Raw genomic sequence first — 16,891 nt, 5'->3', positions numbered from 1 at the left:
TAGCCAGATTTATAAAAAAGAAAAGAGAAATGACCCAAATAAATAAAATCACAAATGAGAAAGGAAAGATCACAACCAACATGGAAGAAATACAAGTTTTGTTTTTAGAGAGGAAGAGAGTGAGTGGTTGGCGGGGGAAGGGGCATTTAGAGGGAGACAGGAAGACAGAGAATCTTAAGCAGGCTTCACATCCAACCTGAAGCCCAATGCTGGGTTTGGTCTCATGCGTCTAGATCATGACCTGAGCTGAAGAGTTAGACACTTAACCCCCTGAGCCACCCAAGTGCCCCAGGAATACAAACAATTATAAGAGAATATTATGAAAAATTATATGCAAACAAATTAGGGAATCTTGAAGAAATGGATAAATTCCTAGAAACATAAACTATGAAAACTGAAACAGGAAGAAATAGAAAAGTTGAACAGATTCATAGCCAGCAAAGAAATTGAATCAGTAATCAAAAATCTCCCAATAAACAGAAGTTCAGGGCCAGATGGCTTCCCAGAAGTCTACAAAACATTTAAATAAGAGTTAATATCTATTCTTCTCAAAGTGTTCCAAAAAACACAAATGGAAGGAAAACTTCCAAACTCATTTTATGTGGTCAGCATTACTTTGATTCCCAAATCAGATAAAGACCCCATTAAAATGAAGAATTATAGGTCAGTATCCCAGATGAACATGGATACAAAATTTCTGAACAAAATACGAGCAAATAAAATCTAACAGTACATTAAAAGAATCATTTAACACAATCAAGTGGGGTTTATTCCTGGATTTGCAAGGGCAGTTCATTCACAAATCAATCAGTGTGATACATCATATTAATAAAAGAAAGGATAAGAACTGTATGATCTTCTCAATAGACACAGAAAAAGCATTTGACAAAATACAGAATCCATTCTTGATTAAAAAAAACCCTCAACAAAGTAGGGGTATAGGGAACGTACCTCAACATCATATATGAAAGACCACAGGTAATATCATCCTTAATGAGGGAGAACTGAGAGCTTTTCCTCCAAGGTCAGGAACATGATAGGGATGTTCGCTCTCACCATTATTTGACATAGTACTGGAAGTCCTAGCCTCAGCAATCAGACAACAAAAAGAAATAAAGGGCATCCAGATCAGCAAGGAAGAAGTCAAACTTTTACTATTCACATATGACATGATACTCTGTGTAGAAAAACGAAAAAGACTCTACCAAAAAATTGCTAGAACTGATTCAAAGTCACAGGATACAAAATCAATGTACAGAAATGTGTTGCATTTGTACATACCAATAGTGAAGCAGGAGAAAGAGAAATCAAGGAATTGACCCATTTATAACTGCACCAAAATCTATAAGATACCTAAGAATACCCTAATAAACCTACAGAGGCAAAAAATCTATACTCTGAAAACTATGGAACACTTATGAAAGAAGTTGAAGAGGGATCCCTGGGTGGCGCAGCGGTTTGGCGCCTGCCTTTGGCCCGGGGCGTGATCCTGGAGACCCGGGATCGAATCCCACGTCGGGCTCCCGGTGCATGGAGCCTGCTTCTCCCTCTGCCTGTGTCTCTGCCTCTCTCTCTCTCTCTGTGACTATCATAAATAAATAAAGATTTAAAAAAATGTTTAAAAAAAATAAAAAATAAAAAAAATAAGCAGAGGCCTGGAAATCACACAAAATCATGTCTGCCACTTGCTTAAAAAAAAAAAAAAAAAAAAAAGAAGTTGAAGATGACCTAATGAAATAGAAAAACATTCCATACTCATGGATTAGAAGAACAAATATTGTTAAAGTATCAATACTACCCGAGGCAATCTAAACATCTAATGCAATCCCTATTAAAATACCACCAGCATTTTTCACAGAGCTAGAACAATCTTAAAATTTGTATGGAACCAGAAAAGACCCCAAATAGCCAAAGCAATATTGAAAAAGATAAGCAAAGCTGGTGGCATCACAATTCTAGGCTTCAATTTATATTACAAAGCTGTACTCATCAAGATTGTATGGCACAGGCACAAAACCAGACACATAGATCAATGGAACAGAATAGAAAACCCAGAAATGGTCTCACAACTACATGGTCAACTAATTTTTGACAAAACAGGAGAGAATATCCAATGGAAAAACAACAGTCTCTTCAAAAAATGGTGCTGGGAAAATTGGACAGTAACATGCAGAAAAATGAAACTGGACCACTTTCTTATACCACACGCAAAAATTAATTCAGAGTGAATGAAAGACCTAAATGTGAGACAGGAAACCATCAAAATCCTAGAGGAGGAGGGACGCCTGGGTGGCTCAGCGGTTGAGCATCTGCCTTCGGCCCAGGGCATGATCCTGGAGTCCCAGGATCGAGTCCCACATCAGGCTCCTTGCATGGAGCCTGCTTCTCCCTCTGCCTGTGTCTCTGCTTCTCTCCCTCTCTGTGTCTCTCATGAATAGATAAATAAATCTTAAAAAAAATCCTAGAGGAGAACATAGGCAGCAACTTCTTTGACCTCAGCCATAGCAGCTTCTTACCAGACATCTCTAAAGGTAAGGGAAACAAAAGCAAAAATGAACTATTGTGGCTTAGTCAACATAAAAAGCTTCTGCACAACGAAGGAAACAATCAATAAAACTAAAATGCAGCCTGAAGAATGGGAGAAGATATTTGCGAATTACATAGCTGATAAAGGGTTAGTATCCAAAATCTATAAGGACTTATCAAACTAAACACCCAAGAAACAAATAGTCCAGTTAAGAAATGGACAGAAGGCATGGATAGACATTTTTCCAGAAAAGATATGCAGATGGCTAATAGACACCTGAAAAGATGCACAATACCACTCATCATCAGAGAAATACAAATCAAAACAATGAGATACCATACCATCTCTTTCAGAATGGTTGAAATTAGCAACACAGGAAATAACAGATCTTGGCAAGGATACAGAAAAAGGGAAACCCTTTTACACTGTTGGTGGGAATGCAGTCTAGTGCAGCTACTCTGGAAAACAGCAAGGAGCTTCCACAAAAAGTTAAAATTGAACTATCCTACAACCTAGCAATTGCTCTACTAGGTAATTACCTAAAGGACAGAAAAATACAGATTCAAAGGGGCACATGCACCCCAATGTTTATAGTGGCATTATCAGCAACAGCCAAATTATGGAAAGAGGTCAAATGTCCATTGACTGAAGAAAGGATGAGGAAGATGTGGTATATATACAAATATAAATAAATATATATATATGATGGAATATTACTTATCATAAAAAATGAAATCTTGCCATTCACAATGAGATGGATGGAGCTAGAGAATATTATGCTAAGCAAAATAAGTCAGTCAGAGAAAGACAGATACCATATGATTTCACTCATATGTGGAATTTAAGAAACAAAACAGGTGACTATAGGGGTAAAAAAGAGAGTGAAACTGTAAAAGAGACTCTTAACTATAGAGAACAAACTGAGGGCTGCTGGAGAGGAGATGTGTGGGGAGTGATGGGCAAGATGGGTAATGGGGATTAAGAAGGGCACTTGTGGGGGTGCCTGTGTGGCTCAGTGGTTGAGCATCTACCTTTGGCTCATATTGTGAATCACAGGGTCTTGGGATGGAGTCCTGCACTGGGCTCCCTGTGGGAAGTCTGCTTCTCCCTCTGCTTCTCTGTGTATCTTGTGTTTAAATAAATAAAATCTTAAAAAAAAAAAAAGAAAGAAGTGCACTTGTGATGAGGACTGGGTGTCATATGTAAGTGATGAATCACTGAATTCTATTCCTTAAACTAATAAACTAATATCACTAATATTAAACTAATATTCCTTAAACTAATAAACTAATATTATAAGTTAACGAGGTAGAATTTAAATAAAAACTTGAAAAATTAAAAAAATTAAAATATAAGTGCCATATGATCCAGCAATTTGCTCTTAGATATTTATCTGAAGAAAATGAAAACATTAATTTGGAAAGATATACACCGCTTTGTCCATCACATTATTCACAATAGCCAAGACATGGAAGCAACCTAAATGTCCATCGGTAAATAATTAGGAAAAAAAAAGATGTGGCACATATATATATAATATATATCCATTGAATATATATATACATATATATATTCAATGGAACATTATCTAGTCATAAAAGGAATGAACTCTTGCCATTTGCAGCAACATAGATAGACCTAGAGGATATTATGGTAAATGAAATAAATCAGACAAAAAAAGACAAATACCATATAACTCTACCTATGGGTGGAATCTAAAAAATAAAACAAAACAGAAACAGACTAACAGATACATACAGAGAGCAAACATTTGTTTGCCAGAGGGAAGAGTCGTGGGCAGATTGAAGAAATAGGTGAAGGGATTTAATCTACAATCTTCAAGTTATAAAATAAATAAGAAACAGGGATTTAATGTACAACCTAGGGAATACAGTCAATAACATTGTAAAAACCATGTATTATGCCACATTGAAACTAGACTTATGGAGATCATTTTATGATGTATATAAATATCGAGTCACTATATTGTGCACCTGAAACTAATATAATATAGTGTCAGCATGCTTTAATCAAAACAAAAAAGCAGTAATCCCTTAAAAATTACCTTCCTCAGGACGCCTGTGTGGCTCAGCTGTTTAGTGCCTGCCTTAGGCCCAGGGCGTGATCCTGGAGTCCCGGGATCAAGTCCCACATTGGGCTCCCTGCATGGAGCCTGCTTCTCCTTCTGCCTATGTCTCTGCTTCTCTCTCTTCTGTCTCCCCGTGAATAAATAAATAAAATCTTTTAAAAAAAACCACCCTCTAGGGAATTTCTTTGGAAATGAAAACAGCTTTATAAAACAGCACAGAATCTTAACACTGAAAGTAATTATATGACTTTGTGTACATTAGAGTCTTATATAAGTTATAAAAATTTAAAAATGATAAAACCTAATGTTATTATCAAAGAAGTATGTCCAATATAAGAAAAGTGCTTACATAAATTTTAAAAATCATTCTTAGCTTATTTTTATGTAAAATCCAATAGTATATGCTAAATTAAGTATTAATAATCTTGAAGCGGTTTTTATTCTCAACTTTTGAGTTGAAAGACTTTCAATCTTTTTTTCAACTTAAATACTAGCTATCTAACTTAAACGGGGCATTTTTAAATATTGTTTTGCATTCATCTGAACAGTAGATGAAGACTATTCTACCAATTTTCATTTAATTCCTTGCTTTAAAATGAGTTTAAAAAATTTTTTTTGTTTGTTTGAGAGAGATAGACTGTGAGCAGGAGTGGGGGCAGAGGGAGAGAGAGAATCCTAAGCAGGCTCTACCCTAGGTGTGGAGTCTATTGGGGGTGAAGTGGGGGGCTTTATCTCTGGAACCTGAGATCATGAGTTGAACTGATATCAAGAGTTGGATGCTTAACTGAGCCACCTAGGTGACCCTAAAATGAGGGTTATTAAAAATTTGTTATTTATTTTTCTTGTTTTCCTTTGAGAGAATATATTTCTCCATGTTCTAATGGAACATAGCTATTCTTAATTGTTTCACAGATCACTGAATACTGTTTCTTTTCCATTCATAAAGGACACTTCTCCTTCAGTTAAATTAGTTTTTGATATTTAAATTTGTGCCTTCACCCTCATTTTGATAGTAATTTCATTTACATTTGAGAGGTAGTCTTCCCAGTGTATTTAGCAAGGATTGGCCAGGATATGTGTACAGTTTTGTCTACACAATTTAAAAGTTTGGAGTATTGAGAAAGGATTCAGAAAAGGTCTCTAAATTTGATGAAAAAGTAATAAAATAAAAGCTATGAGGAATGATTGGAAGGCAACGTGGATAGGTTTTCTAGTATTCAAGAATATTTAATGTGAATTATGATGACATTCTACTGGTATCATCCAAAGGTATTAAATAGGAGAGTTCTTTAGTCAACAAAAAAAGTAAGTCCAAACTTCTCTCTATTGCTTTTCTTTTCTTTTGTCACTGTAACCATTCTGTGTCTTGGACTCAAAATAAACAACTTGAGTTGAAACTATGTTATGAAGAAATTCAAGTGAACCCACCCTAATCAGAATCAATTGCAGTAAATTATAAATGCAGATCCATGGGATAACTCTGTTTTAGGCTAGCACACTTTTCTGATCCCTAAATCTTGTTGTTGCTGTTCTTTGCTCTAATTTTTCTTGCTTTCATCATCCAGTTTCAATGAAAATTACTAGTATTGGCCCTTAAAGAGGAAAGCCATTTCTTGTTTGGCTCATAAGAACACACGTAATGGGCTTCTAGTGGAAACTTCTGCCAGTATAATAAATTCCTCCACTGAAATTAGCAGTGGTCCATGGTTTTGACTTGAACCCTTCCTAAGTCTTTTAACCTCTAAGGGTTTCATATGTATAGTCAATCATCTTAAATTATCTTTCTTCTCAGTTTCTCATTTTTAACTCTGCATTTTTGCAGAACACTGTATTTTATTTTTCATGCATCTGCTTCTCATTTGGACTTGTTATTCACAAATATCTTTCTACAATTTTCTTATTTAGAATCTAAAAGTATACTCACTGTCTTTCCTGTGGAAGAAGCTTGTAGCTTTACATAGATAAAAAAATACTTAAATCTAGATTTGATGACAAGATGGTGGTGCCAGCACAGGAATTACAAAATATATCATAAAATAGACAAAATATTTAGAAGTAGGTAAAATATAGATTGGAAATTAAAAAGAGAATGAGTATCATGTGCCTATCAGAAATCTGAAGTGTATCTGCTAAATGTATTGTGGATGAAACTGTGTGAAAAAGCAAAATTGAGGACCACTGTATATTTATCTTCCTGAGAGAAAAAGAATGTTCTTCATTCATTCCCTGCCCTGGAAAGAGGGAGACAGATACCTAGAATCCTGTAGACAACTCTTTTGTCTGAGAACTAAAAATTGTGTTTTCCTAAGAGATGGAAGCCCACAGGGAGTTCAGGAGCTAATCAAAGATTTCCATTTCACTATCACATACCTCTGTGAACAAGGGCATTGTGGCAGGCACATTAAGAGTGAGCTACTTCTAAAGAAGATAGACCAGTCATAACGATGGATTCTTCTCTAAGGGGACTGGCTATACTTATGTAGCGATGTAATAACTCATGATCATGGCTCTGCCAATGATTAATGTTTCATTTTCCTTTCTACTCTTTTAAATGATATACTGTCAGATTTTTCTTTTTCTTTTTCCCTCCCTTAAATTAAGACCTGATGTGTCCTTTAGGAAAAATTCAGATTTTGAATAAAGCAATGCTTATCTTGATTTTAAGTAATTTAATTCTTGCCTGACTGTAAGACAGCTCTGGATCAGCATGGAGACTTCTCTCTCTCTTTTTTAAAAGATTTATTTATATATTTATTCATGAGAGAGAGAGAGAGAGAGAGAAAGAGAGAGAGAGAGAGAGGCAGAGACACAGGCAGAGGGAGAAGCAGGCTCCATGCCAGGAGCCTGACACGGGACTCAGTCCTGACACTCCAGGATCACACCCTGGGCCAAAGGCAGGCGCTAAATCACTGAGCCACCCAGGGATCCCCAGCATGGAGACTTCTAAAGAAGGATGAATAAACAAAGCGAAGTGAAAATAGGCATGAAAAAAGCTTTCATAATCAGTAGAAGGGCTCCTGCTAGAGATTCAAGACATTTACCCCTTTTAAATATATAATTTAAGGTATATTCACAAAATGCTTCAACTTTGTTTTCAAGATCATTTAAAAAATTATTTTCCATGAAACTTCTCAATGAAAACATAGGTATAGTTGTATAGAGTGAGGCAGATGAATAGAAGATGTGATTCAGAAAAAAAAAAAGGAATTAATGAAAAGACAAAACACACAAATTCTCAGAACACAGAGGAAAAAAAATGAGAATAAAGACAAGAAGATAATAATAAAATAGGCATCTCACTCTGTAGGTCATAAGTTTCTTAAGAGATAACAAAACAATTAGAACCACAAAGACATGATCTATTAAAAAATGGTAAATTGGACTTCATTAAAATTAAAATTTTCTGCCCTGCAAAAGATAATGTTAAAAGAATAAGATAAACCACTGATGGGAGAAAATATTTGAAGAAGACACATCTGACAAAGGACTGTTATCCAAAATATGCAAAGTACTCATAAAATCCAACAATAAGAAAATGAGCGATCTGACTAAAAAATGGGCAAAATTTTGAACAGATACCTTCACCAAAGATGATACACATATGGCAAGTAAGTTTATGAAAAGATGTTTGACATCGTATGTCACTAGAAATTTGCAAATTAAGACAACAATGCGATATCACTGCACATCTACTGGAATGGCCAAAATCAAATACACTGTTAATACCAAATACTGTTGAGAATGTTGGGCAACAATGTTCACTGTTGGTGGGAATGCAAAATGGTACAGCTACTTTGCAAGAAAGTTTGACAGTTTATTAAAAAAATAAAACTAGGGATCCCTGGGTGGCGCAGCGGTTTGGCGCCTGCCTTTGGCCCAGGGTGCGATCCTGGAGACCCAGGATCGAATCCCACATCAGGCTCCCGGTGCATGGAGCCTGCTTCTCCCTCTGCCTGTGTCTCTGCCTCTCTCTCGCTCTCTGTGTGACTATCATAAATAAATAAAAATTAAAAAAAAATAAAAAATAAAACTAAACATATTCTTACCATATGATTGCTCCTTGGTATTTATTCAAAAGACTTGAAAACTTATGTCCACAAAAAAACCATGCACAAGGATGTTTTTGAAGCTTTATTCATAACTGCCAAAACTTGTAGGCAAACAAGATGTTCTTCAGTAGATGAATAGATAAACTGTGTTATATGCAGACAATGGAATATTAGTCATCTCTAAAAAGAAATAATCTAACAAGTTCTGAAATTTTATGGAGAAAAGTTAAATGAATATTACTATGTGAAAGAAACTAACTCGAAAAGGCTAGCGATTGTATGATTCCAACTATATGACATTTTAGAGAAGGTAAATATGGAGATAGAAAAAGATCAATGATTTCAAGGAATTATGTGGGGAGTAAGGGATGAATAGTCCAAAAGCAAAGGATTTTTAGGGCAGTGAAACCATTGTGTACGATACTACAGTGATGATACATGTCACTACAGATCTGTACAAACTCATAGAAGGTACAGCACCAAGAGTGAACGAACTCTAATGTAAAACACGTGAATTCTGGGTGATAATGGTGTGTCAGTGTATGTTATCAGTTGTAACAGATGCACCACTCTGGTGGGGGCTGTATTAATAGTATAAGGAAGTCGTGTTTTGGGGGTGCCAGGGATATATGGGAATTCTCTGTATTTTCTGCTCTGTTTTGCTGTGAACCTTAAAACTGCTATAACAATTATTTAAAAAAGAAATCAGAAATCATTCATAGTCTAAAAGTTTCAGTGAAGTTTACTGCCATGATAAGGATGATGGCAGTGTGATTGGGCTACCTGTATTTATCCTTATTCTGTTTGTCATCATTAGGAGGAAATTTCTAGAGAATTACAAAACAAAAATTCCAGTGTTTTCACTCTGAACACATAACAACCAGAACTGACCACTTAGATGAGGCACACATCCTTGAGAGGATAGAATTATCACAGGAGAGAACATGCTGGAGGAGTTGATAATTTCTATATGGCTGGAATGTGTAAGAATGAGTACTTTAAGTATTGAAATGAATATATTTGCATATTTTAATTGAGTTGTGATGTAGAATAAGTTGCTGATATTTGTCAGAAGGTATAGGCAATCAGGCAGTCTCGCACAACCCCTATCTTTTCATAGGCTGTGTTAACTGGCATAGAAATTTCTAGCCATAAAAACAAGGCTATTAGAAATTTTTCTGAGTAAAAGGTAGAGAACAATATAATCTTTGGTTCTGGTCCATGAGCCTTCAGCACAGAGACCCTTGAAATTGGTGCACTAAAAGCTCAGACTCAGCACTATGAATTTACACAAAAACATCTCTTTTCCCAAGGTCTTCCCATTGTGCCTGAGGGATGAGTTTTCCAACTAACAGACTCTACTTGAATAATCATCTCTCTTGCCTTCTGCATCTTCTAATTCCCACCCAATTCACAAAATCTCCTTTTCTTTCAGTCCAGAAATCTTCCCCTAATTTTTGTCCTAGGATTATGGCCCCTGTTCTGTGAGGAAATTTTACCTTGCTGTATATCCGTTTGTTGCTACCAATCCTAAATAGATGCTGCTAAAGCATTCCTAAGGAAAACAAAATCACACAACTATGAAGGTTGTGTGACATGACAAATGACAAATTTGTGTACCATGACCAATTTAGTTCCCAACCTCAACTGGGCACTGAATAAATACTGCTTAGTAGTTTTTTTTTTTTTTTTTTTTTTTGCTGCTTTCTTTTTCTCTAGATTTTTTATTGCAAATTAAAACTTTACTACTCCACTTAATCCCCCATTTCCTCACTAGCAGGAGATGATCTTTTATTTTAACCATGCTATTTCTTTGCCTACCTTAGCAAAGTTTACTTATTCCTAATAAGATCTCATTTTTTACCTATTTCTGGAAGATAGTTTTTTGACCTCCACAAGCCTAACTTAATCGAGCACTTCTACCCCTAAGGAAATAGCATATTTTTAACACCTTTGTTATAGCAGCATCACTGAGACAATTATTTTGTACATGTCTATTCAATCCCTAAAGCTAGTAATGGAGGCGTGTGCTAATGAATTTTTATTCAGCTTGCATCCCTAAGGCTGAACATTGTAGGCCTGGGTATACAGATAGTTACAATGGGCAGATGGCCCTATTGTTGCCCATTAACATTCATTGGGAAAATCACATTTATTTCATTTCCTATTGGTTTTGTGGGTAGGATATCATTTTTTTCTCCCTTTCTTTAGAAATAGTCAAGATTTGGTTTGTAATGTTCTATTTTGAGGTTAATAAACAAATCCTGGGAAAGGAGAAAAATCCTTTCATGTGCTAGAGTTGATAAGGTAGGATGATTTAATTCTAGAGCTACCAATGACTGCCTTCTTTGATTATATAAAAGGTGAAGACAGAAAGAGAAAAATGAAATTCCCAGAAACATCTGGGGGCCAGTAAGAAGATCTAGACAATAGGAATGATCTCATCTTCTCCCAACAGGAATACTAAGCTCTATGAATGGGGACTTGTCCTTCTTTTGTTATAAGGGCTTGAAGGGGCAAGAAAGGCTATGGAGCTCATAAAATTATCCTTAGGTGTACTTTTTAAGAAAGAGGGCAAAGGTAAATCTCTGACTTGTCTTTTCACTTGGAGAAGCCTACCCTACTCCTTTACGAGGGTCAGGAGTGAACCCTTAGAAGGACTTAAACTTCCTTTTTTTAGAATTTAAATTCCATTTGCTAACATGTAACACCCAGGACTCATCATGTTATGTACCCTCCTTAATGCCTGTCACCCAGGTACCCCCCCCCCTTTCTGCAACCCTTTGTTTGTTTTCCAGAGTTAGGAGTCTCATGGTTTGTCTTCCTCTCTAATTTTTCCTCAGTTCCTCCCCTTTCCCTTATGGTCTTTTCCACTATTACGTATTTCCACATATGAGTGAAACCATGTGATAATTATCTTTCTCTGATTGATTTATTTCACTTAACATAATACCCTTCAGTTCCATCTAGATCAATGTAAATGGTAGGTATTCATCCTTTCTGATGACTAATATTCCATTGTATATATACACACCACATCTGCTTTTTCCATTCATGTGTTGAAAGACATCAAGGCTCCTTCCAGTTTGGTTATTGTGGACATTGGCTGCTATGAACGTCGGGATTCAGGTGTCCTGTTGTTTCACTACATCTGTATCTTTGGGGTAAATCCCCAGTAGTGCAATTGCTGGGTCATAGGGTAGCTCTATTTTTAGCTTCTTGAGGAACCTCCACATTGTTTTCCAGAGTGGCTGCACCAGCTTGCATTCCCACCAATAGTGCAAGAGGGTTCCTCTTTTTCCACATCCTTGCCAAAGTTTATTGTTTCCTGTCTTGTTAATTTTAGCCATTCTCAGTGTAAAGTGGTATTTCATTGTGGTTTTGATTTGTACTTCCTGATAGCAAGTGATGTGGAATATTTTTGCATGTGCTTGTGTAGATCTTCTTTGGAGAAATTTCTGTTCATGTTTTCTGCCCATTTCTTGGCTGGATTTTTTGTTTTTTTTGGGTGCTGAGTTTGGTAAGTTCTTTATAGATCTTGGATATTTGCCCTTTATCTGATAGGGACTTATACTTCTAACAATGGTGAATAGCCATTTCTGACTTACTTTCCTGCTTAAAACAACTGGAAAAACTGAGTAAAATTTAACAAACATTGAGAGCTAACAAGGAATTGCAAAATTATTAGACCAAAATCCAGAAGATGGAAATTGAAAGAAACAAATTTAGAATTTATATATACTTTTCCCTTGTACAGTACATTGCTGATTCCCAAAGAAGCCAATGAATTTATGACACTTGCAGAACCCACCATATAGGGGAAAGGCTAGTGTGAATACCCTAGAAGTAAGGCTGATCTTTTTTTTTTTACTTTTTTTTTTTAATTTATGATAGTCAGAGAGAGAGAGAGAGAGAGAGAGGCAGAGACACAGGCAGAGGCAGAAGCAGGCTCCATGCACCGGGAGCCCGACATGGGATTCGATCCCTGGTCTCCAGGATCGCGCCCTGGGCCAAAGGCAGGCACCAAACCGCTGTGCCACCCAGGGAACCCAAGGCTGATCTTGAAGTAGAAAAGGAGAGTACATAATCTGATTCATCTTCAAGTTAGCAAGAATAATCTTTAAAAAATTTCTTTAAGAACATTTCAAGAAAGGATAATTACAGACTAATCTCTCTCATGATTATAAATGCAAAAATATTAGCAAAGCAAATCCATGTATATATATATATATGTATACCTTTATACAAATATATATGTATATAAATGTACATATTAGTATATGTGTATTATAGGTGATGGCATGTATATACATTCATGTGTATTTGTGTATGTGTTATTAACAAGCTGATTTTAAAATGGAAATGAATACAGGGGTGCCTGGCTGGCTCAGTTGGTTGAGTGTCTGACTTTTGATTTCAGCTTAGGTCATGATCTCAGGGTCATTAGATCAAGTCCTGTGTCAGGCTCTGTGCCTAAGATTTTCTCTCTCCCTCTCTCTGCCCTCTCCCCATTCACATACTCTCTCTCTTTACAATCTTTAAAAAATAAAATAAAATAAAATAGAAATACAAAAAGCCAACTTTAGAAAAGACACTCTTAAAGAACAGGAAAGTAATAAACTCTCTACTTGATAAAAAGACCTTTATAAAATGATGATAGAAATTGAGACAGTGTGCTATTGAGTCAAAGGGAAAAAAATAGAGTAATAGAAGAGAATAGGCCAAAAGACTTGCTGAGGACATTGTCTCTTTACTAGTTTGTATCATAAATTCATGTGAAAAAAATAATAGTAACACAATACTAATGTAGTTAGCACATAAAAAAATACTATCTTATATAGTTAATTGGTTATAGTTTGAATTCACTTAGCAAAATTCAGAAAAACAAGTATTTTAACAGAGTAGAAGTAAAGGAAAGAGGTACATTAGAATGAGGAAATAGAAAAGAATCCAGAGACAGTTAAAGCACAATATCCTTTGAAACACAGGGTAAGTAATAAATATAATTAGTAGATGTGTTAGTAGGATGTTCCTAGGAAAGAGGGGAAAATGGTCTTTAAAAAGGAAAAGAAGAACAAATTAAGTTCAAGATGCATTTGACAAATAATTATATGTTTAATTATAAGAAAAAATAGTCAAATTAGTTATACTAAATCAGAAAAATTTAAATAATATAAATCTGAGCATATGTCACCCTATCATAATGCCCTATATGCCCATGATTGAGGGTCTCAAATGACATACTTATCTTTTTCTCTTTTTCTTTCAGCTCTATTTCATTCATGCATGTGTGTAATGAATAGGCACCTGTGGTGTTCAGTACATGCTCTGTTCTTTGTTCAGTGTCACATGAATGCACACGACTGACAAAAATTCCCATTTGTGTGGAGCTTTCATTCTAGTTGTGAAATAGAGAAAATGACAAATAATGTAATAAATAAATTTTATCATTTGTTAGATGGCATTAAGTAGTAAAAAACAGAATGGCATGAAGGAGATTGGGAGTACAGGTTGCTATTTTAAATAAGATGATTGAGGATGCTTCTTTGAGCAGGTGATAGTTGAACAAAGACATGGAGCAAAGAAAGTAGAATAGTTGACAATTAGCATATCTGAAAGTATATCGCAGCCAGAAAGAATATCTAGGATAATGGCCTTAATATGGCCAGTGCTTCATGCCTTCTTTGTAGATAAATAAAAAGTAGTAGAAATTCCTTTGGAAAGATAATGAAGTATCAGACATGGTAGGTCCCATGAACCACCTAGAGGACCTTGGCTTTTTCTTTGACTAAGATGGGAGGATACTGGAAAGGCAGAGGAGTGACAAGATCTAACTTGTGTCTTTAAAGGATCACTCTGGCTGCAGTTGAGAATAGGCTGCAGAGGAGTCAATGTTAAAAGCAGTAAAACTACTTTGAAGGTTATTGGGGGGTAATCCAGCTAAATGCTGATGATGGCTCTAACCATAAAGGGAACAATGCAGATAGTGGCGTGAGTTATTTATTCCACATATGTTTTGAAGGCCATAAAAATTTTATGACTGATTGGATCAGTCGTAATCATCTTAATGAAGATGATTAAGAATTTTAGCTTGAGCAACTGAAAGGATAGAATTCCCATCAAGTATGATAGGGAAAATTATAAATGGAATACTTTGGGAAAGGGGGCCAGAACCAGTGGTTTAGTTTTGGACACATTAATTTAGATCTGGCTATGCCATATTCTAGCAGAGATGTTGAGTGAGCAGTTGGATATATAAGTCTAGAGTTCAAAACAGAAATCTTGGTAGGAGATTAATAAAAATTAGAGCCATTTGTGTATAAAGGGTATTAAACCAAAGAGACTAGATGAAATTACCAAGAGACTGTGCATGAAAGAAGAGGAGAAGATATGACTGAGTCCTTGGCCCCTCCAAAGTTAGGGTGCCAGGGAGTAGAGTGGGCATTTGCACAAAAGGCCAAGAACCAGTGACCTACAAGGTAAAAACAAAGGAGAGTAGTGTTAGTCCAAGTGAAGAAAGTGTATTAGTGAAGAGAGAGTGAATCTCATTTTTCAAATCTGCTAATAGGGATGCCTGGGTGGCTCAGTGGTTGAGCGCGTCTGCCTTTGGCTCAGATCATGATCCTGGAGTCCCTGGATTGGGTCCCACATCGGGCTCCCTGCATGAAGCCTGCTTCTCCCTCTGCCTATGTCTCTGCCTCTCCGTTTCTGTGTCTCTCATGAATAAATAAATAAAAATCTTTAAAAAATAAATTAAAAAAATAAAACCTGCTATTAAATTATATCAATGGTAATACTGACAGAAGCACTGCTTAGAAATGTGGAAAAGAAGCCTGATTGGATATGATCTGAGAGAGAACAGAAAGAAATGAAGTAAATAGAGAAGTTATAAAATTTTGAGGAATTTTGTAGGAAAGGGGAGCAGCAAATGGGTGATAGTAGGTGGGGAAAATGAGGCCAGAGGAGGTTTTGTTTGATACAGAAGCAGATTCTGCATGACTTTTACTTAATGTGACCTTTATAAAAGTCAACTATTTTATGACTAAAATATAACTTTTCAAAGGTGAATCTTCAAAGGCCAGCACAATATTCCACTAAGTACATATAAGATTGGTTAAAATGTTATCTTTTGTAACATTACATTAAAAAATTAAAATACTGATTATATGCTATCCACAGCTACACTTTATTATTTGTTAAAAAATGAATACTTAAAGTGTGTATATTTTGAATGAATCCTTTGAAATATATTGACCTTTACCTGGTGATTTTAATTGAATATGTGGAACAATTTGAGATATACAAGTTGATGGGTTTATAAAAGACGGTACAAATATTCTGTAAAATAGAAATGATTTTGATGTTTTCAATATGATGCATTGTATTAAATAATCTTCTTACTTTTACTTTCCAAAAACAATGGGCTGACAAAGATATGATATTAAACACATATCCTCATTTTACAAGTGGAGCAACTGATGCTTATCATATACACAAGTCAAATTGTATAAGTTTGTACAGATATTCTAGTCTTCTTCCTAATACTCTATATTCTAATTATATGGAATAAACATCTTTGGCATTGACGTTTATGTGAGTTCATTGCTTCCATTGCTTTGCATTCTTTCATACATATACCTCTAGACTGGAAATTTTTTGTCAGGAGAATTGGATTGCTCTTTCTTTTTCATAGGTTTACCACACAAAATTTGGTACCATATGTGTTTAAAAAATATTGCCTAAGTTTATGAATAAACATTCTAAAATATTATGATTGATATCTCCTCATAAAAGCAAAGACTAAAAATTAGAAGATAACTGACTTTAGATATAAGATACACAAAATCCACACTGTCCTTTTAGGCATTTAGTGCAGCAAAAGTTATATAGGGGCACCTGGGAGGCTCAGTCAAGTAAGCACTTGACTCTTGATTTTGGCTCAGGTCATGATCTCAGGGTCAGGAAACCAGCCCTGAGTTGGCCCCTGCGTTAGGCTCTGTGCTCAGAGTGAAGTTCACTTCTCTCTCTCCCTCCCTCTGCTCCACAACCTGCCCCCTCCCAACACCATGCTCTCTCTCTTAAATAAATAAATATCTTTTTAAAGAAGAGTTATGCAAACAGCTAAGATAATGCAATAGCTCAATCTTCTCTATCAGCTGCTGTGACACTCAATAATTGTTGAAAGTATTTTCAGTGTCTTTATGCCAAATCTTTTATCATGGGACA

The 16,891-nt window shown here is 35.7% G+C and overlaps 1 pseudogene; it reads right to left on the bottom strand.

Annotated features, from left to right (window-relative positions):
* Positions 1-16,891, bottom strand: part of LOC112908935 (synaptotagmin-17-like) — a 42,288-nt pseudogene that overhangs the window by 21,453 nt on the left and 3,944 nt on the right.

This window comes from Vulpes vulpes, chromosome 7 (genome assembly GCF_048418805.1).
Source record: "Vulpes vulpes isolate BD-2025 chromosome 7, VulVul3, whole genome shotgun sequence".
Taxonomy (NCBI): Eukaryota; Metazoa; Chordata; class Mammalia; order Carnivora; family Canidae; genus Vulpes; species Vulpes vulpes.
The sequence above is the reverse complement of the archived record's forward strand: the minus strand, read 5'-3'. Positions and strand labels throughout refer to the sequence as shown.